A 26670-nucleotide genomic window follows, 5' to 3' on the forward strand; every position below is an offset into this window, starting at 1 on the left:
AGCCACTGCTTTAGTACGAGCTAAGAACACTTCCAAGAGCTTATCTCTCTCTATAAGATCAGCCTATGTGTCTCTGTGTCTATACAGACGACCCCATAGCTATCTTATAGTTATTCTCCACATTCTCGAAACCCTAGTCCCAAAGGCAACATGTATGGACATCTTCCATAACAATAAGTGCAACTTTGTTTTTCTTAGAATGCACTTATACCTCTTTTTTTAAGTCATAAATTTGAGGAGCAAATTTGCTCCTCAAATTTATTCCTCTTTCCTTATCTCCAAGATACTCTCTTACTCTTCAAATCTACACGACTCCAGCTCAGCATCTTGACTCCACATGGTCTTCATCACTCAACACGACATCTGCTTCAGCAACTACGTCAGCGACTACTTCAGGGTAAACATCTTACATCTTCAGACTAACCACAAACAACACGAATGTCTTCTAAAACAAAATTGTCTCTGCTGATAATCAAATAGGTATAAAACAACAAATATAGCTTCATAAACGAATGCAATCAGTATCCTGTGAAACATATCTGTTTTTGTGTGTAATCTATGTAAGTACGTATTTTTTATCACATACACTTAAAAATATAAATAAACTGAAATTATATTAGAACTGGATGAACTCAGAAACACCTTTAGCAAAGAAAAGAACTATATATAGTTTTTTCTAGATATCAACCGAGATTATAGATACTTTTTAAGAAATTTCCCCGGCAGAGAAAACATGATCACTGAACTACACGATCTTGTTATTGCTGCTTCATTCTGTTTACAGGCTGCTGTTAATATCAGAATTAATGTTCTTGTTCTTTACAATGTCGTGTCAGATTCTCTGATTAGATTTTATTACGTAAGTTGTCTGAGTAGACGTACACGCGTAATTAATGATTTAAATTTCTAAATCAAAAATAAAATTATACTATCAAAGTTTTACTTAGGCCATTTCCAATGTAACAGTAAACTTTATTTTAGTGTGGTTTTCACGAGAGAGTTTTTAGCTTACCATTAGATTGTATTAAAGAATTTATATAATAGAAAAAAAAAGTAATTCAAAAGGAGTGAATTTAAACACCAAAAAGGAGTTAATTTAATTTACGTATTTGCAAATTAATTGAAATTACTTTTTGTTCTTGTGAATTTTTTTTTTAAATTGTGTTTTCCATTTGTACACTTCACTCTAAGGTGCGCTTTCAGTTTCAACACTATATATATATAACCTTTGCCGAAGAGGAAGCACCTCAAACATTGTCAATCTCTTGCACTAGAAACTTCTTGGAAAGATTCTGCGTCGAAGGATACAATATGGACTCGATGAAACACAACAGTTTCCTCTCTGCTGATCTGTTGCCATCTCTTGGAGCAAGCATAAACGATTTAGCCAAGCTTCGTAAACACATAGTCTCTCCTGTCGATCCACGTTTCAGATGTTTATTACCTTTAGACACTCCTTTGTATATTTTCCGTTCTGTTTTGCTTTTGTTGTCCTCTTGAATGGTGGCTTATTGTTTGATTCATCAGGGCATGGGAGATGTGGCTAGTCATTCTTGTGATCTATTCAGCTTGGATTTGTCCTTTCGAGTTCGCCTTCATCACCTCCAAGAAACATGCGATTTTCATTGTAGACAAACATTGTCAATGGTTTCTTTGTCTTTGTGTTTGAATGGGAAACGGTACTAATTAAAGAATTGTTTGATTTCAGATGTGGGTTTAAGCAAAGATGTCTTATTGATGGTCGGAAAAGCGTTTAATCGGTTACAAGGAAAGGAGATGCGCAACAGAAAGGAAACCGGAGCTCGGAGAGCTTGCCGGAAAAGAACAATACGGCGAGAGAATAAAGGTAAAACCCTAATCAAGCCGCCGAGTGTGTGAGAGTGATTTTGGATCCTCTTTATGTTGCGCCCCGTCCCCTTATATAGTCGACTTGGTGCACTTCTATAACCTAACTTGCGTCGTCTTCGTGGGCTCTTAACTCGTTGGGCCGAGATATCCATGTTACATCGAAGAGCCGTTGAGCCGGACATGCCGAGTCGACGTGTGATCGACCAAAAGTATTCTCGAGTCGCGCCGAGGAGTCGGCGCTCAAGCCGTCGGTCGAGCTGTTCCTACTCCTTATATGGGCCGGGCCGTTTATCCTTCGGACCTTGCGGGATGGTGAAATCCATCCTCTACAGTAAGTCCCCGAGCGACGTTCAGTCAAGCTCGATGAATTTGGAGGTTTATGGTTTGGGAGGATAGACGGCTCATCGTGAAGGCGTATTACACAGTCGGTATATCGCGAGGCATCGTCTCGCTTCTTGAGTTTTGAGTGATTCGGTCGAATTCCGGTCGAACCGGTTTTTCTTTTGGTTAACCCTGACTCTGATTTCGACCGTTGGTTCGATCTGGGTCAGACTCGGTTATCGCGGGAAGTCGAAGCGACGCGTCAGTTTCGTGGGTAATTAGGCGTTCTTTCGAGGCCCAAATAGGCCCACTTAGACCTAGTGATGATGCCTCGGGGATGCTCCCCTTCTCTCCTTATAAATATCTGCCTTCTTCTCGTTTCCTTCATTCTTCTCTGCGTATTCAGGTACTTTGTCTCTCTTCCTCTCCACTTCTCTCTCTAGATTGTTGTTGTAGAACAGATAGCGTCATGTCGTCTAGTGGGAGATTGTCTCGTAAATAGAAAGGAAAGGCGGTCGTGACCGTATCTAGTCCTGCGAGAGATAAGAGCGGGTTCCGCTCGACGAGTTTGAACAGGTCCATCGCGAGGCGATGATGGACACCAGGAGCTTGGATGTCCCTCGGAGAATTCTAGTCTCCGAGTCGGTGCGCCTACATCGAGAAGTAGTAAGAGGAGCTCTGACCGAAGCGCAGATCTGTGCGAGAGACAGTCAGGGCGGCGCGAGAGACGGGGTTCCTGCTGTCAACTTCGTGCCAACGTGTCATTATCCCGGGGGAATCTTCGAGGAGCTCTCAGCTCTGGCGCCCGAGTTTCTTCGTTCTCCAGAGATTAGCGGCCAATCATGGGAGAACGTAACCAAGACGCGATCGACTCCAAGCAGCGTGAAAAGGCTCCTGAGAGAACGCCGAGGAGTCGGGGTGACCTTCCTAATTCCCTCGGAGGGCCAAAGGCCTTGGTCGCCACCGGTCAGGTTCCAGTGCGTCTATGAGTCTTATTTTCAAGACGACACAAAACTCTGGTTCCCGATCCCTCGATTAGTTACATCGTATGTAAGGTGCTAAGGTGCTGTGATAATCCAGTTTCTGAACGGCTCGTGGCGGATCGCAGTTGCTTTGATGGTCATGGCTGCTGAGATTGATATCACCCTGAGTGTGCGTGCCTTCGAGGAGTTGACGTCCGTCAACCCGTTAGACGATGGCCTTCTATCGATTAAGATGTGACCGAACTACAACGTAGTAGGGGGACATCCTAGCAAGACGTTGAACTGGTAGAGGTCTTACTTTTACGTCAAGTCCGATGACTCCGCCTTCGAGGATCCTCCGGATGACGATTATTGGGTGTTATGGAACACTTTGCTTGGTAGAATACTTCTATTAGCTCACGCCGATTCCTCGGGTATTGATCGTTTTTTATTTCTATTTTTTTTGCAGCAGACCATCCGACTTCGCGCGAGTATCCGGAGGAATTTTTATCGAGCGAGCGTGCAGTAGCGAGACTCGATCAAGAGCGTTGGGGAAACATCTCTTGGGAAAGGATTCGTCGTTGTGTCGATCAAATTTCCAGAAGTAAGTCTGCTTCTCGTCTCGGTTTACCACGCTTCTTTGTCTTTCCTTTTGATCATAAGACTTACGCCTCTAATTTTGTGTAGGGGATTGGAATTCGAGTTATCTTCCTGCAGGGAACACCCTCAAGCGACGAATCTCATTGTTCACCAGAGAAGAACAGAAGATGATCAACGATGCAAGGAGGATGAGGGGCCTTCCAGATCTAAGTGCCGTGATGGCGTCTCAGCTGGGTCTTCCGGGATTCGGACCGTCAGACCCTCCTAACGAGGTGGGGGTCGTCGAGACGAGCGATGCGACTCTCCAGCGTCGGGCCCCTTCACCTGACGCCATCGCCGCTGCTCCCAAGAAGAAGAAGGGCCAGAAGGGATCTCGCGAGGATCCTTCTGCTAGTGATAACGGCGAGACGGTTCCCGACGAGACCGACACTATCGACCGGATGGAGACGGTCGAACCGTTGAAAAAGAAGAAGAAGAAGAAGCAGTCGAGTGATCAACAGTCTCTCACCGGGGAGAGTGCGGAGGCTCGAGTGACTGAAGCTGTTGATCCCGTGGGTTGGGACGGATCAACTTGTGGGCCGGCTCCTAACTTAGCTTTTGAGGAGAACCCTGAAGATGCTTCCCCCGAGGTTCCGCTTCGACCGAAGAAGAGGTCGAAGAAGACGAATGAACAAGTATCGGTCCGTCGACAAGCTCTTTTCGTTACTGCTCCCAACGTTACTGGAGCTTCTGCTTCATCGGCTCCCGGGACATCGGCTGGCGTCGTTCCGGCTGTAAGAAGAACTCCCAGGGTCGAGTTCCGGACCGCGTCTCGTTTGAGTACGACGGACCGACTCCTCTTATCTACGCTCCGCGCAAGTGCGCGGAGTTGGTTAGCCAGATCAAGTGTGGACCGTAGCCCCTCCCGTCCGTTTCAGACTTGATCTTCAAGGGCGAGTACATCTACGGTGCTCGTAAAGAGCTGCTGGTAAGGTTCTTCTCGCGAGTCTTTCGTCGTTTAGATGTTTTTATTTTGTGAACATAAGTATTTTGCTTCGGTGTTTCGCAGGGTGACGGAAGCATGAACTTCGTCATCGAGAAGTACGATACGGCGCTGAAGGAAGTGCGCGTGGACTTGGAGAAGTCGAATAAAATGGTGGCAGCCAAGGGTAGGTTGTTCCGTCGGAAGAGGGCGGAATGGCAAGATGAGTACGAGAAGATGGCCGAGAAAAGGGAGCGAGCGATTGCTCGGAGAAAAATTCAGCGAGAGCGAGCTGACGCTGCTGAGGCCGAACTCTCCGTTGCCCATTCTACCATCGCGGCTCTGGAGCGGCAGAAGGCCAACCTTAAGGAAGAGATGGGAGTCAAGGCTGAAGAGCACGAGGCAGAGTTGGACCGGCTCAGGGAATCGCGCATCTTCGAGGTCACGAAGGAGAGGGTGAAGGTCGAGACCGTGATGGTTTCGAAATGCAACAAGCATTTCGGGTTTCTGCGCGACTGGTGGGTACGTTATGGGCCCTTCGACAGGGTGCGGCTATTGTAGAGTCAGGCATTCAGAACGAAGAAGTGCCTCGAAACTCTGAAGGCTAGTGGTCGCGATATCCCTCAAGAGACCATCGACATGTTTGCTGCTCGAGAGAAGCAGTTCGAGCAAGAGGCCTTCAAACTTAACCCTGGCGAGATTCCTGAAGATGATCTGGCCCTCTCTCCGCTTAAGCTCGATTCGCAGTTCGTCGACGAGCGAGTCTTCGCGGGCCTCAACCCGTACGGTTCCAACATGAGCTTGGTCGATCCAAGGACTGCCGCCTCTCTACAGAGCCTGACCGAACCACTCGAGATCCCGGCTGGTCAACCCCGAGCTACTGAAGACAATGCTCCGGGAGACAACATACCAAGTCCCGTCGCACGAGCTTCCGATGGGGGAAAGACTTCTGCACCAGGTGAGACTCAGACTGCAGTTCTAGAGATCTCTGATTCCTCTTCAGCTGATCGAGAGGGTGAGCAAGATGAAGAAGTCGACAAAGATCAGATCGAGGAAATGGGCGAGGACGATGGTGTCGAGGAGGCCGACGAAGATCAAGATGAGGAAAAAGGCGATGAGCCGTCCGAAGGTTCGTCGGAGGCTCGTAATGACGAAACTACTCCTCAGGTCGAAGATGAAGGCACGGATCCGCCGGGGTTATCTGCTGATGGAGTCAATGTCGAGCAAGAGCAGGTTGGGCGTGTCGATGAGCAGGTCAAAGACTCCGAGGAAGCTGGGACCAACTCTGGGGAGTGATTTTGTTGTTGTTGTTGTTTTTGTCAAACTTGAACTATATATATATTTTTTGGTACTTTATCTCGGCCCGGAGAGGCCTTTGTCGTTGTTAAACCTTAACTATTGCGAAGTCTTTTTAAAGCTTTCATTCAGTCGTCTAATTTTCTTAGAAGTTGAATGTTTAGTAAGTCGCAGAATTGCTATCTGACTTAGAATTTTCAAGAGATCACAAGAAAATCTGAACTTCTAACTTATAAGAGCTTCGCAAACATTCGTTGTGATTACAATTGTTCGTGACTCGGGGCGACTTGATCGGGTCGTCGATTTAATCGATTTGCGACCGTGTGTCTCTGAGCTTTGAATCATTAAGTTCCTAGCCATAGTTTGAAGGCGACCGACTTAGAACCATGATGATTTTGAATGGTGGCGGTTCCAAGTTCGACTTAGCGAGTTGTAAAATGAACAGGAGTCATCATTCCGGACGTATCGGTTAACGCCGTGATAAGACCAAGCCCCGTGAGCATATGTCTGATCAGGACATGCTCGGTGGCGGGACGCGAGTGTCGGTACATTCGATCGAGAGGCCGGGGCGAGATCGTGTAGACATCGCGTGGGCAGTGTGATTTCTCGAGGGAGAAGTTTGGACCTTGTTAAGGCTGCCTACGTACCTCTTGTGGAGGATCAAGCCATTCGTAGTTCTTGTTTTTCGAGTAAAAGTGACCGGGAAGTGCATTTACTCGGTTTTTTTTACGAGTGAACGTGACCGGGAGTCATTCGCTCGTTTTGGTGTTTAAACGAAAAATCTAGATTGATCGCTTTCTCGGTCGTCTAGGGTTTGTATCGGAATGGAAGCGTCGAAGATGCTTCGAGTTCCAAGCTCGTGGCACTGCTTTGCCGGTTGAGGTTTCGAGAAGGTAGACTCCGGGCTTAATTACTTCGGTAATCTTATATGGTCTCTCCCATTTAGCCCCGAGTTTACCGGGCTTCCACTCTTTGGTATTTTTGAACACCTTTCGGAGAACGAGGTCGCCTAGTGCGAGGGGTCGAGACCTGACTTTCTTGTTGTAGTAGCTCTCGATCTGATGTTGGTAGTTTTGAATGCGAAGCAACGCCTTATCACGTTTCTCTTCGATGTCGTCGAGTGCGTCGAGGAGCATGCTGCGCTTGAGTTCGACGTTTTGGGGCATCTTGGAGCGGCGTAAGCTGGTTACATTTACTTCGGCGGGTGCCATTGCTTCGACTCCATAGGCCATCGAAAAAGGGGTAGCCTTTGTCGCTCCGCGAGGAGTGTTTAATCGGTTACAAGGAAAGGAGATGCGCAACATAAAGGAAACCGGAGCTCGGAGAGCTTGCCGGAAAAGTACAATACGGCGAGAGAATAAAGTAAAACCCTAATCTAGCCGTCGAGTGTGTGTGAGTGATTTCAGATCCTCTTTACGTTGCGCCCCCACCCCCTTATATAGTCGACTTGGTGCACTTCTATGACCTAACTCGCGTCGTCTTCGTGGGCTCTTAACTCGTTGGGCCGAGATATCCATTTTACATCGAAGAGCCATTGAGGCGGACGCGCCAAGTCGACGTGTGATCGACCAAAAGTACTCTCGAGTCGCGCCGAGGAGTCGGCGCTCAAGCAATCGGTCGAGCTGTTGCTACTCCTTATATGGGCCAGTTTATCCTTCGGGCCTTGCGGGATGGTGAAATCTATCCCCTATACATTGATATCATTCTTACCTTCTTCGTCGCTTATGTAGACAGCCACTCTTATATTCTAGTCGACAATCCTAAGAAATAGCCATGAGGTAAGAAAAATTATATTACTCTAGTATGGTTTTGCGTTTTAAAAGTACTCATATTCTCATAACAAGTTATGTTTTTCAGGTACCTTTCTACTTGGTTTGTCTTTGATGTCTGCCCCACAGCTCCGTTTAAGTCATTGAGTCTTCTGTTCAACTACAAGGGAAGCCAAATAGGATTCACAGTTCTTAGCACGCTCAGGCTATGGCGTCTCAGACGAGTCAGCTTACTGTTTGCAAGGTTCATTTTCAATACTAAACCATAAGCAAACCATTTTATTTGAGGTTTATAAGAGTAACGTTTTCAAGAATCTACATGAATCTTAATCTCTCACCCTCATATTTCCATTGCTTCAGACTCGAGAAAGATATCCGCTTCAACTACTTCTGGACACGATGCACAAAACTCATTTTGGTAAGTCCCAAAAACAGAGGAAACTCTTTTTTCTTTTCGTCTATAACTAGAACTTACCACGTATAGTTTTCAATATCAGGTCACTTTGTTTGCAGTACATTATGCTGGATGCTTCAACTACCTCATTGCAGATCTATATCCTAATCCAAGAAAACATTGGATTGGAGTTGTGTACCCAAATTTCAAGGAAGCAAGCTTATGGAGTAGATATGTGACTTCTCTTTACTGGTCAGTTACGACATTAACAACAACAGGATATGGAGACTTACATGCTGACCAAGAGAGATGTTGTCCAGTGTCTTGTACATGCTCTTCTACCTCGGTTTCACATCCTACTTGATTGGAAATATGACCAACCTTGTTGTTCACTGGTCTAGCCACACCAAAGCCTTTGTAAGTTCACTTTACTTTCTTTTCGCTCGAGACCGGTCCAGAGATTTTGAAGGTATAAACAATTTAGTAAAAATATTAATAAAATTTTATGTTTAACAATTTGGGAGTTCTATGTTTTATATATATACTAGGTTAAGATCCGCGCCTTGCGCGGGATCAACATTATATATATAAATTATTTTATGTATTAAATATTTTTACATATTATGAAATAATTAATATATATTAAATAATTAAAGTTCAGTAACTATTAAACATATAATTAAATTGGTGCAAACATATAAATTAATTTTATTAATCCAAAAAATATTTTTTTATATATTTGATAGGATATGTAATTAAATTTAAATGATACTAACATAGATAATATATTTTAGTATATTTTTAATATTAATTTCTATTAAATGATGATTTCTACTCATATAGTTTTTTCGATCATTTATATCTTTTATAGAAAAAAATTTAAATTACTGATAACAAAATTTTCATTGTGCGATTAATAGTTTTAGTAATTTATAATTTAAAAAAAAATAAGTTGTCAATGATCGTTCAAAACTTTTATCAAAAAAATTGTTCAAAATAAATTTTGAAACTAAAATATTGTATTTTATATGATTTATAGTTTAATTAAAAACGATATATATATTAATCTTAATAATTAATTAAATTAGACTTTTTACTTATATAATTTTTGTAATCATTTGTATTTTGTCATAACAAAATTTTTAAACCATGGATCATAAAATTTGAATGTGATACTCTTAACAGTTTTAGTAATTTATAGTTGTTTGTAAAAATTCAAAATATAACATATACATAAAAATCTAAATTTTTATTATATGGTTATTGTGATTGTTTAATTTATTTAATAGTTTAAAATTAAACAAATATGATAGAAGATACATTATTTTTTTATCAAATCTTTATTATTCAAAATCATTAATTGCCATATATACTTTAGCTACATTAGGCAATTACGTAAATTTTATTTAAGGAAATAATAAAGTACATTAATGATGAATTTATTGCTAGTTTAATAAAAAGCTTATTATATAATTAGATGCACTAACATATTTCTCTAATGATTCTAAGAATCATCCTAGTAATATATAGGGTATTCTCTTAAAATTTGAGAGGCCCTAAGCCAATGTTTCAGGACCAACCCTCATGGCATCTGTTCTGTTAAACTAATACGAAAATCTGATTATTTTTCAATTTTTCAATTCAACAGAGAGATACTGTTACATCTGTTTCAGAGTTTGCATCAAGAAACCAACTCCCACCAAACATACATGACCAGATGTTATCACATATCTCCTTAGATTTCAAAACAGAAGGTCTCAAACAAGAAGAGACGCTGAATGGTTTGCGCAAAGCGACTCGGTCAAGCATTGCATGTTGGATTAAGCTTGAAGATTACTTGAGAAACAAGTCATTATCCTAATCCTACCGAGTAATGGAATTAGGAATATATTTAGGAGTTATCTAGATGTATTACGTATTAGGATTGGGAGATAATAATCTCTATATAAGGATATGCAAGAGTGTTGCATAACTTGTGAGTTGATAGAGATTAAGAGAGCTTAAGTTTTGAGTTAGTTTCTTAAGCATTAATAAAGAGAGTTATTCTTTATACTTGATCTTGTTTGATTTATACGTTTGAGTTCTAGATTTGGTATCAGAGCCAAACAAGCGAGATGGGAGATATTGAAGCAATTACAGAGAGACCTAAAGGAGGAGGAACGATCCAATGCCCTATGCTCACGGCAACAAATTACACAGTGTAGGCGATGCGCATGAAGATAGCCCTCAAAGTGCATAAGGTTTGGGAAACCGTAGAAGATGATTCTATCGAGGGAGACAAGAACAACTTGTCTATTGCACTCCTCTTTCAATCAATACATGAGTCCCTTACCTTGCAAGTTGGAGAGATGGATACGGCGAAAAAGGTTTGGGAAGCCATTAAAACAAGATATGTGGGTGCAGAGAGAGTCAGAGAAGCCCGCTTACAAACCCTAATGAATGAATTTGAGCGACTGAAGATGAAGGATAAAGAAACAATTGATGAGTTTGGTGGTAAATTATCAGAACTCGTGTCGAAGTCAGCTGCTTTGGGAGTAAGCATCGAAGAGCCGAAGTTGGTCAAGAAGTTTCTATCAAGTCTTCCTCGAAAGAAATATATTCATATTGTGGCCTCACTTGAGCAGGTTCTAGACCTAAATACCACAAACTTTTAAGACACCATATGACGTCTTAAAGCTTATGAAGAACGCGTAGCTGAAGAAGAAGAAGATTCAAAACAACTGATGTATACAAACACAGAATCCCAAGAAAATCAGTTAAACAAAGGATACAATGAATATCGGAACAGAGGACGAGGTGGATGCGGTTCATGGTATAGAGGACGAGGCCGCGGTAGAGGAGGAAGAGATACATCGATTTATGTGCTATAGGTGTGATAAACTTGGGCATTACGCATCAGACTGTCCGGATCGACTCCTCAAGCTACAAGAAACTGAAGAGAACAAAAGCGAAACACACGACGCTGATGAGCTCATGATACATGAGATTGTTTACCTCAATGAAGATGGAATTGTGCCAAGTAAATATGAAACAGACGCGAGTGGAGAAAATGTTTGGTACCTAGATAACGGAGCTAGTAATCACATAACAGGAGATAAGAGATATTTCGGGATTCTTGATGCTACCATCACCGGAAAGGTCAAATTTGGAGATGATTCTCGGATAGATATCAAAGGGAAAGGTTCTATAGAGTTTATTGATAGAAACGGTGAAACAAGAATGATGGAAGAGGTGTACTATATTCCTGATTTGAAGAGTAACATCATCTCGCTTGGTCAAGTCACAGAATCAGGATGTGACATAAGGTTAAGAGGTGAATACTTAACCATGCATGATCGTGAAGGGAAGTTACTTGTCAAGGCGCTTAGAGCAAGAAACAGACTCTACAAAGTTCGTATGGGTCTAAAAGAGGAGTTGTGTCTACACTCGACGATATTAGGAGACTCTAACAAATGGCATTCACGGCTGGGACACGTAAACCAAGAGACAATACGATATATGATGCAAAGAGACCTTGTTACAGGCATGCCGCAGCTAAAACTTGAAAAAGAGGTATGTGGATCTTGCATGCTTGGGAAGCAAGGAAGACAACCTTTTCCAAAATCAACATCATATCGAGCAACAAAGATACTGGAGCTGATACATGGAGATTTGTGCGGCCCATTACTCCCAAAACAACTGCAGGGAACATGTATATCTTTGTTCTCGTGGACGATCATTCAAGGTACATGTGGTCAATATTACTCAAGGAGAAGAGTGAAACGTTTGTGAAGTTCAAGAAATTTAAAGAGATAGTAGAGCGAGATTCGAGAGCAAAGATACAAACCTTTAGAACAGACAGAGGCGGAGAGTTTGTGTCTCATGAATTCAACAAGTTCTGTGACGATTCAGGGATCAAGAGACACCTTACAGCGCCCTACACCCCCACAACAGAACGGAGTGGTTGAGAGACGTAACAGAACGTTAATGGAGATGACGAGAAGTATCTTGAAAAATTCCGAACTTCCTATGGGGTGAGGCGACACGACACTCCACCTATCTGTTGAATCGAGTTGGGACGAGATCATTGGTGAATATGACTCCGTATGAAGCGTTTAACGGTAGGAAACCTAATATAAGTCACCTACGTGTGTTTGGTTGAATTGGATATGCAAAAGTCGAGAAGCCGCACTTAAAGAAGCTTGACGATAGGTCGCGTATACTGGTTCATCTCGGGACAGAACCAGGGTCAAAGGCTTATAGAATGCTTGATCCTAAGACACGTAAGATCATAGTGAGCCGTGACGTTGTCTTTGAAGAGACAAAAGGGTGGAACTGGAGTCATAATAACAATGAAGAAAACAGAGTTGGAGACTTTAAGATCACACTTGGAGAATTTGGAAATCATGGTATACAAGAAGATAATCTTGATGGTGATAAAAGTCCAAAAAGAGAAGAAGACATCGAGACAGAAGATGAAGACCTTTCGAGAGAGTTGATAACTCAAGGAGAGATCCATGACAATGACGAAGAGGCAGAGGAGGAAGAGCCACCGTTAAGACGATCTCAGAGGCAAGTATTCACACCTAAATACCTTGATGACTATATTCTACTAATCGAAGAAGAAGAAGGAGAGCTACTTCTCAATCTGATAAATCAAGAGCCAAGAAACTTTGGAGAAGCACAAGAGTTAGAAGAGTGGATCAAGGCGTGCGAAGAAGAAATACAATCCATTGTGAAGAATGGAACATGGGAACTTGTGGATCTTCCAAGAGGAGCTAAAGCCATCGGTTTAAAGTGGGTGTTTAAGCTGAAGAGAAACGCAGATGGCAGCATAAATAAATACAAGGCGCGGCTCGTGGCAAAAGGGTATGTACAGGAGTATGGTGTGGACTTTGATGAAGTCTTTGCACCTGTTTCGCGTATGGAGACAATCCGTCTCCTTATCAGTCTAGCAGCTACAAGGGGATGGGAGATTCATCATCTTGATGTCAAGACGGCGTTTCTCCACGGAGAGCTGAAAGAAACTGTGTATGTCACACAGCCTGAAGGCTTCATTGTTAATGGTTCTGAAGCAAAAGTCTACAAATTAAAGAAAGCATTATACGGACTTAGGCAAGTGCCTAGAGCCTGGAACAATAAGCTTAATTAGATTCTGAAGGAGCTAAACTTTACGAAGTGTTCAAAGGAACCGTCGGTATATCAAAGGGAAGTAGACGGAGGACTCTTACTTCTTGCAGTTTATGTGGATGATTTATTTGTCACAGGTACGTGCAATGACATGATTAAAGAGTTCAAAAAGGAGATGTCAAGTAAGTTTGAGATGAGTGATCTCGGGAAGCTTTCTTATTATCTCGGAATAGAGGTTCATCAACATGATAAAGGTATAACGCTGAACCAGAAACGTTATGCGTTGAGAATCCTAGAAGAAGTAAGAATGAAGAACTGTAACCCGTGCCAAATACCTATGGAGGCAGGACTGAAACTCTCTAAAGCCTTGAAGGAAGAAGAGATAGACGCCACTAGCTATAGAAGGAATGTTGGTTGTTTGCGATACTTATTTCACACCCAACCAGATCTGGCTTACTGCGTCGGGGTCTTGAGAAGGTATATGCAGTCACCAAGAGTATCACACGAAGCAGCGATGAAGCAGTGTCTAAGGTATCTACAAGGAACTACAATGTATGGGATCACGTTCGAGCGAACAGGATCAAAGCCATTGAAGATAGTGGGATATAGCGACAGTAGTCACAATGTTGATGAAGATGATGGAAGAAGTACCACAGGACACATATTTTACGCTGGTGATAGTCCCATCACGTGGTGCTCGCAGAAACAGGAGACAGTCGCCTTGTCTTCGTGTGAGGCAGAGTTTATGGCCGGGACTGAAGCTGCTCGACAAGCCATCTGGTTGCAAGACTTGATCGGCGAGATCATGGGTAATGGAAGTGAACGTGTGGTCATCAGGATTGATAATCAGTCAGCGATTGCTTTAACTAAGAACCCAGTGTTCCATGGCCGAAGCAAACACATCCATACACGCTACCACTTTATAAGAGAGTGTGTTGAGAAGGACCAGATCAAAGTGGAGCACATACCCATACAAGAACAAAAGGCTGACATCCTAACTAAGGCACTAGGAAGAATCAAGTTCGAGGAGATGAGGGAGCTCATAGGAGTTCAAGATGTGTTGACAAATGACTTCAAGCTTAAGGGAGAGAATGTTGGATTAAGCTTGAAGATTATTTGAGAAACAAGTCATCATCCTAATCCTACCGAGTAATGGAATTAGGAATATATTTAGGATTTATCTAGATGTATTACCTATTAGGATTAGGAGATAATAATCTCTATATAAGGATATGCAAAAGTGTTGCATAACTTGTGAGTGATAGAGATTAAGAGAGCTTAAGTTTTGAGTTAGTTTCTTAAGCATTAATAAAGAGAATAATTCTTTATACTTGATCTTGTTTGATTCATACGTTTGAGTTCTATATTGCAAACTATCTCTACCTCCATATTGCTCAGAAGTCAGAACGTTTACCTCTTCCAAGGAGTTTCTCATAACTTCCTCTTTCAGTTGGTACAAAAAAAATTTCATTTGTCAACTTTTTCTTGTTTATTTCTTTTCTCTAATGTCATGTTATATTGTTCCAAAAAAGGTTTCAGCTATCGATGCTGAGTACTTCCCACCCAGAGAAGATGTAATTATACAGAACGAATCTCATACTGATCATTACATTCTTGTCTCAGGGGCAGTGGTGACTGGAGTGACTTAGATTGAAAATCAATAACGTCATAGGAAAGTTGAAGTTACATTCTAACATTTTTACTCTCTCTCTCTCTGGTGTGATTGTACAGGAATTCACTGCTTACATTGACGGTGAAAATCAGGTATGCAGACAAAATATTTAACCACTAGATAATCAAGAAAATGGTCAAATAAGTTGTAATTAACATAATCCTCACATTCATGTAGATACAAGGGAAAGAAGTTGTTGGAGATGCATTTGGAGAGATTGGTGTTTTATGCTATACACCACAACCTTTCACTATTAGTACAACAGAACTATCTCAAATTCTACGTGTACACAAAAAATCTCTCATTAGTGTTATGAGAGCTCATATTGAAGATGGACGTATCATAATTAACAACCTCTTTATGGTAAGTAAGCAAGATGTCATTAATGGAAATTTAGTGTACTTTAGGTGTTTATTCACACAATGTCAACTCATTTTTATATGATGAAATTTTCAGAAACTTAGAGGGAAACAGTCAATAGCAATTGATGTTGCAAAACACCAACCACACTTCCTCCTCCAGGAGTGGCTTGGTGGTGGTCTAAAGAGAGGTGAAGGAAATGCAAGTGATCAAGGAAAAGGACACAAATACTTACAACTGGATGACTCAGAAATCATTGATTTGGAGTTAACCAAATGGATGGATTCAAGAAAAGATGGTTCTAGTGAAACGAGAAGAGGTCAAGAACCAAACAAAGATTTTGCTGAGAAAAGTTTCTCTAATGTAGATGTTGCCTCATTAAAATTAACGTATCCACATTGCAGATTCAAACCTAGTAAACAAGAACTCGCAAAGCCGGAAGAAAAGAGAGTTACCATCCACTTGAAGTCACAAGGAAAAGATTTGCCGAAGCTGATAATCTTACATGATTCCAAAGTAGAGCTTCTAGGACTTGCAGGTAAGATAATTTACTTCTTAATGCGAAGTTTCAAGAAATTAACAAGAATTTGCAAAAGTAAAGAATTAATAAGAACACAAAGACTTCTCCATAAGGAATTTCTAATATTAAATGTGTAATTATGCAGGTGAGAAATTTGGAAAACAAAGCTTCACAGTGGTCACCAATGCGGAAAACGTTGAAATAGATGTCATTAGAGATGGCGAACATTTGTTTTTTCACTATCAATGAGTACGAAGGCAAAGAGCCTTGATGTGACTTATTATTTACCATTTCCGTAGGCCCAACTATGATCCCCACTATGAATCCAACCAGAACATGTACCTATCCTTTGACTAATTTTCAAAAATATGTTTTGAACGATCCCTAGAATTTGCAATCTAAATTTAAAACAACCAAAACGAATAATCTAGACACCAAAGTAAAATAAAACGAATATTTATATCAAGTTTGAAGATCTATTATAATCTACGTTGCACGGAAGCTTCATCGGACGTCCACTTTCCGCTTCGGAACCGGAATCGGAATCGGAACCTTGTGGAAGCTTGCGGAATCTCGCTTCCAAAACGTTTCTAAAATATTCTCTTTAAAAACATGTTGGAAGCTTACGATTCCGTTTTGAAATCACGCTTCCATTTTAAAAAAAAATGCAATGTATATCAATAAAATTTAAAACCATAGTTTTAATCTATATAAAATTTTTAATCTATATAAAATAAAAATAATAATAGTAATGAATATTGAATTATAAATATACAAAAAAAATAATACTATAAATTATCTTTATGCATTGAGATTTTTTATTAAAGATATAGCACATATTGAAATATATTGTGTCAATTATTTATGAAGTATTGAAAATAATTAATATAATATTTTTTTGTAAACTTAATTCATGTGTATTTTTACAGTTTTAATATAAAATCATTTCAAAATTATTATAAATGAATAAATGCTTTATTTCAAATTTAAATCATATAATTTTTAGTACTATTTTTTTACAAAATTTTATATATATATATATATATATATTTATATTTATATATGGATATACGCTTCCACCACGTATCCGCTTCCTAATATTTTTAAAAATATCGCTTCTGCGCTTCCTTATGCTTCTGCTCTTCCTTACGCTTCCGGTTCCACGTACCCGCTTCTTTTTCCATGTAACATAGATTATAATTACCTTGCACTCACGTCCTATTGTTTTTCATCTTTACTCTCTCTATTTCTCTTTCCAACCAAAACCCTTAGAGCCCAAAAAGAGAACCCTCAATGCAATCTTTACTTTGATAGGTATTATCAAAACGATTCCAACAATTCAACGCAGTATGGACCACATATTTGATAGGTCGGTCGAGAATTGTTGTTGGATCCTTCGGATTGGGTTCATCTGGAAGAATTAACTTGTTGAAAGAACCTTTGTCCGCGTGTGGAAAACCCAATACGACCTCTGCTTCCAAGTTCCAACTCGTGAGTACTCACGTCCTCTGTTTCCTTTATTTGTGTAAACGGTCTTTTGTAATTGACGAAACATAAACTTCTCAAAAGCTTCATTGATATCTCTCATCCTCACGTTTGTCTTCCTCATCTCACCATCATCATCTTCGAATCAAGAATACCCACACTAAGGAAATGGCGACGAATCACCACACCAAAGCTGATCCTGAAATTTTTGAAGAAACTATAAAATATACTATTTTTAATAATTTGGGAGTTTATATATGTTTATATAAATTGCCTCTTAAATTTTAGGAGCTCTACACTAATGTTTTACTTGACCCTCACACTTGAAGTTCAGAATCGTGAGTATAAGCTCTTGTTTCATGGTTTTTCCTTCTTAGATCTCCTACATTATTTTATACTAGTGGTGTGTCAGCGCTACGCGCGGGATATTCTTTCGATGCTTCGTATGATTCTGTTGGGAGATGTTATATTTTGACGGTTGATACTACCTAGCAAGCTTAGATTATGTTATTGTGCTCTGTTGTTGTTATGAATTGTTTTTTTTTCTTTTGAAATAGTTGTTATGTATTGTTTCACATAATTTTTCTCTTTCGTTGTTCATTAGGATAATTGTTTCTACTAAACCGTAAATTAGTAATTTTTTTTAGGATAGATCACATTATGCAATTATTGTATTATATCTTTAGTAGAAAGGGAAGATTTCTTCTTTAAAATTTCTAACATTGGTTTTTCATATTATTGTGTTGCTGATTTTTGAATAGTAAATTTAATATAATGGCTAATTATTGGTTTATTTAGGTCAATAGCTGTGGACTACCATAGTTTGACAGTCGAATGGTTGTCCTGGTTGGATATGCCGAAGAGAAAAAGGTAGTTTCTCATACTATTTGAGTGGTTAGTGAAGAAAATGAATAGTATGTGGTGAAGAAGAGTAAGTATTTATATCTTATACATTATCGCGAGGTTGTTTGGTTTAGTTTTGGTTGTTGTATTAGTGGTTAGCGGTAAATTTTTTAATATGCACGTAAATTTTAGAGCTCAGATTGTATGCGATTTGGGGTGAGTGATGAAGGAGTGATAGGGCACGAAAACTGATTTATTTATTTGGATTAAGTTTGGTGTATTGTACATTTGAAGCTGGATGTTATATTTTATATGAATGTCATTTATGCTGCTGTTATTTTTTTGGTTTGCTATGTTTGAAGACCTTAATTTCCACATAACTTTTTTCTTTTTTGGACTAATTTTTTTTATCTGTTAACATGGGTTTTTCTTGGTCACATGTGTTGTGTTTAGTAATTTTTGATCTAATATTGTAGAATAGTGGCTGACCATATTCCGTATTTATTCGTATTTTTGTACTAAAATCTATCTTATATCAGTAGGCTGCGGTAATATTTGTGTGCATCATCTTTAAGTTAAGCATTGAGTCCTGTAGAGAATCGACCTTGGCTGCTTCTTGTAACAAGTAAATCGACACAACAATATGTTGGGCGAGTTCTCTCCAAACCGGAGACAAACTCTATATCACTATGAATCGAAAACGTTGCAAGCTTCGCACTAGTTGCGTGTTCTATGCTTTAGAGAGTTTATATGTTTCTGTGTATTACAAGGAAGAGATGAGACCTATATTTATACAACCTGATTTGTGCTAGTTCTAATTGGAGAAGGATTTATCAATCCACCGTCATATGCATCTGATCTTGTTTCCTATTAGAACTTGGACTCCTTATTGCATAAGACTAAGCCCATCTTGTTTTATCTTCCAGGTTTAAGTCGAAGCCCATTAACCAGCCCAGTCCCGGATGGTCCAAGAGGCACCAAAGCCTCACATTCTCCACCTTGACTCTTTGGCCTCACTCATCGACTTCTCCGTCTCTCTCCTTTTTCTTCTTTGGCGACCAGAAGCTTCGACGAGCTCACCGCTTCGTCTTCTCCGACGATCGTCTGTTCCTCGACGCCGTCGTCACCGGAGATGCATGCTTCTCTCCGATCCTTGCTCCTCTTTATCTCGCTCCGGCTGTAACCTCTCTCTTCTTCGATTCCCCGTGACCAAGACAAGATCCTGACTTCACCGCCGCTCGTCTTCACCGGCGATTGCTCTCACCGCCTTCACCATTGAAAATCCAGGTTCCGTTTGCTCTTCTCATGTCTTTTTCCTTAGACATCGACCAAACCTTAACCTTTGATTTCAATTTCTTTCCAGCTCGTGCCTTGATGAATCTGTTGTAGATTCGTGATTATTAAATGACAAAGCCACTCAACTTCTCCTCACGCCACCTTTGAAAAAACCGAACCAGAACTTGTCAAAGACCAAAAGGTATCCTCTTTTGTTTTGACTTTCCTTCCTGTATATATACGTGTCTTTAAGCCCTCTTAGAAACCTGTAATGAAAGATTCTTTTGCTGAATAATTAAACATATCTCCTTGTTTAATGTTATAGCTCATGGTGTTGACGTCTCTTCACCATCGTTACTTCCGTAAGGTAATCAAATAGAATTGTTGCTTCAATTCTTTTAAGAGCTTTGAACTTATGAATTAATAACCATGTATTCACAGCTCTGTTGAAGACGTTCCTTTCTGCAACATCACGTAATCCTTCAGGTATAACTTCTGATTCTTTTCTTTATAATGATTTTCCAGCTTCTGTTTAAGCTTAACCTCTGCATAAAAATTCTTTGACTAGTATTCCTTGAAATAATTTTTGCAGATTCCTTTCATAGACGGCTCCTGTCTACACTCATCATTCTTCAAAGGTAATCTTCTACACTCAAATTCATCTTCTTCCCGAGCTTTATATAACCTTGTCGAACCATCAGTTTACTTTTCCTGAAACTGATATTTTCCTTTTGTGGCCTTTCCGCGAGGTGATCAACTCGACAGCATTGTCACCTGCAGCCACGCGAGACCTTCTAAGGCAGAACCTTGAGGATCTCCAAGCATGTCTCGAACTTCTGTCCAGGTACACACTTAGTTAGAAAATCTGCAGGGTTGATAGATGTGTGAATCTTGTGAACCGTAACGTTGCCAGCCTCAATTACGTCTCTCATAAAGTGTAGTCTAGTATCTATATGCTTAGTCCTTTCATGGAATCCTCCATTCTTAGCTAAGTGTATAGCACTCTGTGAATCTGAAAACACTCTCACATCATCTTGCTTGAATCCCAATTCACTAACAAACCCCTTAAGCCATAATGCTTCTTTAAAAGCTTCGGCTAATGCCATGTATTCTGATTCTGTCGTTGATAGTGCGACAATATGTTGGAGACCTGATCTCCAGCTTATTGTGTTGCCTCCGACTTGAAACACATATCCTGTCACAGATCTTCTTCTGTCCAAATCGGTTGCGTAGTCTGCGTCACAGAATCCTTGTACTTTGAACTCTTCTCCTTTAGTAAACAATAGATCCGAATCTAGAGCTCCTTTAAGATATCTCATCACCCACTTAACAGCTTCCCAGTGTATTCTTCCTGGCTTGCTCATATAACGGCTGATTAAGCCTACTGCGAAACATAAGTCTGGTCTAGATCCCACCATTGCATACATTAAACTTCCAACGGCTGATGCGTATGGAATCACGTTCATGAACCTTGCTTCCTCGTGCTCTTCCTTTTGTGTCAAACTTTTAAGCTTAAATTGTGGTCCGATAGGAGTAACCACAGCTTTGCTCTCTGCCATGTTAAAAGTTTCCAGCACCTTCTGTAGATACTTCCCTTGCGATAGTTTTAGAGTTCCTTTCTTCCTGTCTCTAATAATATCCATTCCAAGTATTCTTGAAGCTGCTCCAAGGTCCTTCATCTCAAACTCTCTCTTCAAGCTATCTTTGATTCTTTTAATTTCTTTAGAATCCTTAGATGCTATGAGCATGTCATCAACATAGATCAAGAGATAAACCATATGAGATAAATCTGAACCTTTCATGTAGACACAAGGATCATATGCACTTCTTTCGAAGCCTTGTTGCTTCATGAAACTATCAAATCTCCTATTCCACTGTCTTGGTGACTGTTTTAATCCGTAAAGGGATTTCAACAGGAGACAAACTTGATCTTCTTTTCCCTCCTCAACGAAACCTTCTGGCTGTGCCATATAAATCTCCTCGTCTAACGTTCCGTACAGGAAAGCCGTTTTCACGTCTAGTTGTTCCAAATCTAGATCATAATTTGCAACAAGTGACAACATAATTCTAATCGACACGTGTTTCACCACTGGTGCAAACACCTCTGTGTAGTCGATCCCTTCAACTTGTGAAAACCCTTTAGCTACTAATCTAGCTTTGTATCTCGGCTTCTCAATTCCAGGAATGCCTTCTTTCAGCTTGAAAACCCACTTGCTGCCAATAATCTTCTTTTTCTCTGGTTTCTCAACCAGCTTCCAAGTCTGATTTTTCTCCAATGAATCCATCTCTTCTTGCATTCCCTCGTTCCATAACTTCCAGTTCTTACTCCTTCTTGCTTCCAAATAGGATTTAGGCTCATCCTTATTTATTTCTTCTGCTGTAGCTAGAGCATAAGCCACGCAATCTGAATCATCAAACCTAGAAGGTTTCTTTACTTCTCTCCTGATTCTATCTCTAGCAAGAATGTAGTTGTCTAGATTTTCCTGTTGAGCTCCCACAACTTCTTCTTCTCTTTCTGAGCTTGAAGATTCAGGTTCCGAGTTTTCTGATGGTGGAGAAGCTCCACCTTGAACTGTATCCTCTGTCTCAGTGTCTGTAGATGTGTTTGAAGGTCCTTGAATCAGCACAGGATTGAACATTACCTTTTTTGTTTTCCTTTTCTTCTCGCTGACTTCCTTAATGTCTTTAAACATCTCTTCCTCATTGAAAATCACGTTTCTGCTCAATGTACATCTTAGCTCTTCTGGTAACCACACTCGATAACCTTTAGTCCCCTCTGGATATCCCATGAAAACTCCTTTCATTGCTCTTGGACTGGTTTTGGCCTGAGTCACGTGAACATAAGCTGTACACCCGAACTTCCTTAGATGATTTAAGTCTGTTTTGGTTCCAGACCAAACCTCTGCCGGTAGTTTGAAGTTAATAGCTGTACTAGGAGATCGGTTGATTAAGTAGACAGCTGTAGAAGCCGCTTCCGCCCAGAACTTTTGCTCTAAGCCTGCCTCTGTCAACATACATCTTACCTTCTCCATAATAGTACGGTTCATGCGTTCTGATACTCCGTTTTGCTGTGGAGTATAGACGCATGTTCTGTGTCTTTTAATCCCTGCTTCCTTACACAATGTGTCCATCTGTGTATTGCAGAACTCTAATCCGTTATCCGTCCTTAGACACTTCACCTTCTTTCCTGTCTCAGTTTCTACGCATGTTTTCCATTCCTTGAAGTTTTGAAACACTTCATTCTTTGATCTTAGGAAATAGATCCAAACTTTCCTAGAAAAATCATCAATGAATGTAACAAAATAGAAACATCCTCCGAGACTCTCTACCACCGAAGGTGAACCCCATAAATCTGAATGGATGTACTCTAGGACTTCCTTAGACGTGTGCTTGCCTTTTGGAAAGCTTAGCTTGTGTGCTTTACCCAGAACGCAATTCTCGCAAAACTCTAACGTCTTCACATCCTTTGCGTTTAAATATCCTTCCTTGACTAGAATATTCATGCCCTTTAGACTCATATGTCCAAGCCTAGAGTGCCACCTTTTAGTCAAATCGATATCAGGCCTTGCGACTGCAGCTTCACCATCCAATACTGTTCCTTGTATGTAGTACAGACCATCGCAGTATTTTCCAGAAATAACCTTCTGATCTCCTTTGTAAAACTGCACCATGAAGTTTTCGCCTTCGTATCTGCATCCCATCTTCTCCAATAAACCGTAGGAGATAAGGTTTCTGCCCATTGTAGGCATGTAACGAACATCAGTGAGAATCACACTCGATCCATCATTATTCATGATCCTGATCTTTCCGATCCCTTTAATCTCGCTGATAGTGTTATTTCCCATCAAAACATTTCCTCCTTCTATGTCTTCAAGATCAAATAAGACATCTTTATTTGGGGTGATATGGAATGTACAGCCAGAATCAAGTACCCACTCGTCTTTAGTAGCTTGCTGGCTAGCCACTAATACTAATGGTTCCTCCTTCTCTTCTGCTATGTTGACTGAATTTGATGGCTTCTTTCTTTCTGGACACTGCTTTTTAAAATGTCCTTCCTTGCCACACGTCCAACATTCTTTAGAGAACTTAGGTCTTGATTTTGATCTGTTATTGCTTTTAGATCTAGCTCTCCAAGTCTTATCGTTCTTCTTCTCACCTCTGCCTCTGTTGTCGCCAGCAAACAGCCCCTCCGAGTTATTTTTAGACTTGTTAAGAAGTCCCTTCTCCCTTAATTCTACTTCCTTAGAATAGGCAGAGCTTGTAACATCTCGGACTGTTAAAGTCTCCTTCCCGCTTCCATACTTGAGAGCATCCACGAGAGACTCATACTGCTTAGGCAAGCTTGTTAGAATCTGAATAGCTTGGTCTTCTTCGCTAATCTTGATATCCAGACTAGCTAGATCAGCCACAAGTTTCAGGAACACATCTAAATTTTCCTCAATAGACTTATGTTCATCCATTCTGAAACCTGCATATCTTTGCTTCATGTAGATTCGATTAGGTAACGTCTTGGTTTGATACTCGGCTTCTAGAGCCTTCCACATAGCTAATGCTGTTGTCTCGTGCATGACTTTGCGTAGTATGAGATCAGATAGACAGACACTGATCAGGTTCTTGGTACGCAATTCCTTGTCTTGCTCCTTAGGATCAAGTTTAGTATCCTTCTGTTCTTCACCTTCAACCACCGTAGAAGGATCTCTCTCCTTAAGAACAGACCCCAAACCAAAAATCTCTAACTGACATAGCATCTTGTATTTCCATAGACCAAAGTCACCCTTCCCATCGAACTTCTCCACTTCAAATTTCTTTGATGTTGCTTCCATCTCTCTATTAACCCGAAAACTATTTGTTTCTTTGTTTGCAGGTTGATGTAACGCGCCCTGACCTTCAAGCTTCAATAACAACGAGCTGAGACCTTCTTACCACACCAGTTAAGTATTCTGCTTGTTTGTTTTATTGAATCTTGCCTTCGAATCTCTGTACTTGGATCTAGATTAGCCTTAGCTCTGATACCACTTGTAGAGAATCGACCTTGGCTGCTTCTTGTAACAAGTAAATCGACACAACAATATGTTGGGCGAGTTCTCTCCAAACCGGAGACAAACTCTATATCACTATGAATCGAAAACGTTGCAAGCTTCGCACTAGTTGCGTGTTCTATGCTTTAGAGAGTTTATATGTTTCTGTGTATTACAAGGAAGAGATGAGACCTATATTTATACAACCTGATTTGTGCTAGTTCTAATTGGAGAAGGATTTATCAATCCACCGTCATATGCATCTGATCTTGTTTCCTATTAGAACTTGGACTCCTTATTGCACAAGACTAAGCCCATCTTGTTTTATCTTTCAGGTTTAAGTCGAAGCCCATTAACCAGCCCAGTCCCGGATGGCCCAAGAGGCACCAAAGCCTCACAAGTCCAACTTTCCAATCATCTTCTACTTAGCCAACTTTCCAAGCATTTCGTATTTATTCGTATTTTTGTAATGAAATCCATCTTATAGCCTCATCTTCTACTTAGCCAATATGTTGATAAACCGTTCGTAGAAGGGATCCATTTAGAACGAAACAACTTCTTTGTGGATCTTAGAGCAAGTCTAATGGTAAGATATATATGAATATCTAAACATTAAAAAAAAAAGCAGGAGAGAAACAATTAGAAAAGTTCTCATAACTTTTGAAATCTCATAAGATATTTTAATTGACATGTGTCAATTTATTTTGGGTTGGTTATTTAAGAAAATATATTTAATTTAATAGAAAGTTGTATCAGAAGATTTAGAAGATAGATCGCACTTTGAACGTCCTAGTGGTCTAATAAACTTTCATGGACCTCTGCAAGGAAAAAACGAATCTGGTCAGTGCGTTGGAATTTAAGCAAGAGAAGTAAAGGAAACACATCAAAACATCTCTATAGTTAAAGACTCATATATTAAACAAATGCTGCAATAGTACAGTTGTGAATATAGATATAACTTTTTCCAATCTTGAGGTGAATGTACTCGTAGGAACTTTGTCTAAGTTTATGCTTCTTTCAATAGTATTCTTTGAACACCTTATGAGTCATTCTAGCTCTCTTAACGGAGACACGTCAGCAAACACACTCCTTAGGTTTCCAATTGTTAACTGTTTTTTTCAACTATCTCTTCTACTCCCTTCACTACCATCTAGAATCAAGACTCTAATCTCTAGCTAGTATCTACTTGTGAAAGAGTCCTAGAAGAGCAATCATCACATACTAATACAGAGAAAGGCTAGTATGCAGAGATAAAGGAAGAAGATTCATAGCCATTGGGATGAAGATTTTGCCATCACCATGCAGTCTCCAAAATCTCTTTAAGATTTGTATGCTTAGCTGTCCACTCTGATCTTGCTTGCATCGATGTACACCTCTGCGAATCTCATGCCCTTCTTTCCAAGTAATTGACCGCTGTTCTTTCAGGCTTCCACAATCTCCTTCACCGACCTACCTGCTCACATAGAAACAAAGCACATACTTTCTCTAAAATTCATTCGCTTATTTTTTCATTTAGTGGAGAATCTATTTGCATATATACAGGAACTTTCCTGGTCCCAACATTGAAGATTCCAATTTTGTGAAGCTTAGCCTTTTCAAGATCTTTAACATGAGCGAGCATCAACGAAGTATGTCACATCTATGTAGTCACGTATGCAAGTCGCATCAAGATTCTTGTAGTCTGTTCCTTTAATATGCAGACCAAAACAAATAAACACCAAACAAAGATTGGTATGGGTGGATCTAATGACACAAAGCAAAGAGAGCGATAGTTACATGTACAACAGGAATGATGTCTCGCCCAGCATCAAAGCAAGCACCAAGGATCCTTCCATGCTCTCTAAGTTGATAGCGAGACGATAAGATGAGCTAAGCCGTCTTCTGTAACACCATATAAACTGTTATAGGAAATTGAAGAAATGAAGGAAGCTGAAAGGATGAAGAAGTTGTCGATTCCACGATTGAATGCCAACATTAACCTCTATCAATTAATCGACGGGAGTGGAGCATTAAACTAACTTCATCGGTTACAAACATTCGACGGCAGCTTGGAATCTCTACGAAAGAGACGAAGATACATAAGGATTCGGTGGTGGGCATGCTAACCTATTTTTGATGAACTATTAAAATAAATTTAAATGGTCCAACGACCAAATAAAAGACTGAAGCATAAAAATGAACCGATAAAATACTGCAGCTAAAGTGAAATGGGGCTACGATACTTAACTTTTCTTCGG

At 40.2% G+C, this 26670-nt stretch overlaps 1 long non-coding RNA gene and 1 pseudogene across 3 annotated transcripts; one reads left to right on the forward strand and one right to left on the reverse strand.

The window, feature by feature from the left end:
* The first annotated feature begins 1176 nt into the window (after positions 1-1176).
* On the forward strand, positions 1177-16193 carry LOC125583217 (annotated as a pseudogene).
* An 8807-nt stretch (positions 16194-25000) lies between these two features.
* On the reverse strand, positions 25001-26670 carry LOC106375109. 3 transcript variants are annotated; one of them, XR_007320844.1, is made up of 4 exons: positions 26413-26644; positions 26210-26314; positions 25732-26120; positions 25001-25251 (listed from the first exon to the last, which is right to left on the reverse strand). It is a non-coding gene; the product is annotated as an uncharacterized LOC106375109 (long non-coding RNA). The 3 variants fall into 3 exon arrangements; XR_007320843.1 differs by having other exon boundaries at positions 25001-26114; positions 26413-26670; XR_001275200.3 differs by having other exon boundaries at positions 25001-26120; positions 26413-26669.

This window comes from Brassica napus, chromosome C3 (assembly GCF_020379485.1).
Source record: "Brassica napus cultivar Da-Ae chromosome C3, Da-Ae, whole genome shotgun sequence".
Lineage (NCBI taxonomy): Eukaryota > Viridiplantae > Streptophyta > Magnoliopsida > Brassicales > Brassicaceae > Brassica > Brassica napus.